A 759-nucleotide genomic window follows, 5' to 3' on the forward strand; every position below is an offset into this window, starting at 1 on the left:
AGTGCCCTTTCCCTGGTGCCTGACTCTGTCCCTAGCCTGTGTCCCCGGACCTGCCTGTGCTCCGGCGCCACTGGGGACCGGCTGGGCGACAGCGCCCTCCTCTCTGGGGGTACACGGAGGTGGTTCCGAGGGCGACCTTTGGAAAAACCTTTGTGGAGGAGTGAGTGGACCAGGACTGGGGAGCTGTCTGAAGGCGAGGCGAGATCAGAAGAGACCATGGCTTCCTCCTCCGGCAACGACGATCATCCGACTCTTCCCAGAGCTGCGGTCAATAAGATGATCAAAGAGACTCTCCCCACTGTGCGGGTGGCCAGCGATGTCCGGGAGCTGGTGCTGAACGGCTGCACTGAATTCATTCACCTCATCTCTTCGGAAGCCAAGGAGATTTGCAACCAGTCGGCCAAGAAGAACATCTCTCCGGAGCATGTCATTCAAGCCCTTGACAGTTTGGGCTTCGGCTCTTATATCAGTGAAGCAAGAGAAGTTTTACGAGACTGCAAGACGGTAGCATTAAAAAGAAGAAAGGCCAGTTCTCGTTTGGAAAACCTTGGCATTCCTGAAGAAGAGTTATTGAGACAACAGCAGGAATTGTTTGCCAAAGCTAGACAGCAACAAGCACAACTGGCCCAGCCGGGATGGCTTCAACTGCAGCAAGCTGTCCAACAAGCGCAGCTTGTTGCTGCCTCAGCCAGTGCATCTAAACGGGGCAGGAGCTTCTCAGGATGAAGAAGAGGATGATGATATCTGAAATTCACAAGC

At 54.4% G+C, this 759-nt stretch overlaps 1 pseudogene; it reads left to right on the top strand.

Annotated features, from left to right (window-relative positions):
* Positions 1-216: 216 nt before the first annotated feature.
* LOC102417239 lies at positions 217-749 on the top strand (annotated as a pseudogene).
* Positions 750-759: the final 10 nt, after the last annotated feature.

Source organism: Myotis lucifugus, unplaced genomic scaffold (assembly GCF_000147115.1).
Source record: "Myotis lucifugus unplaced genomic scaffold, Myoluc2.0 scaffold_468, whole genome shotgun sequence".
Lineage (NCBI taxonomy): Eukaryota > Metazoa > Chordata > Mammalia > Chiroptera > Vespertilionidae > Myotis > Myotis lucifugus.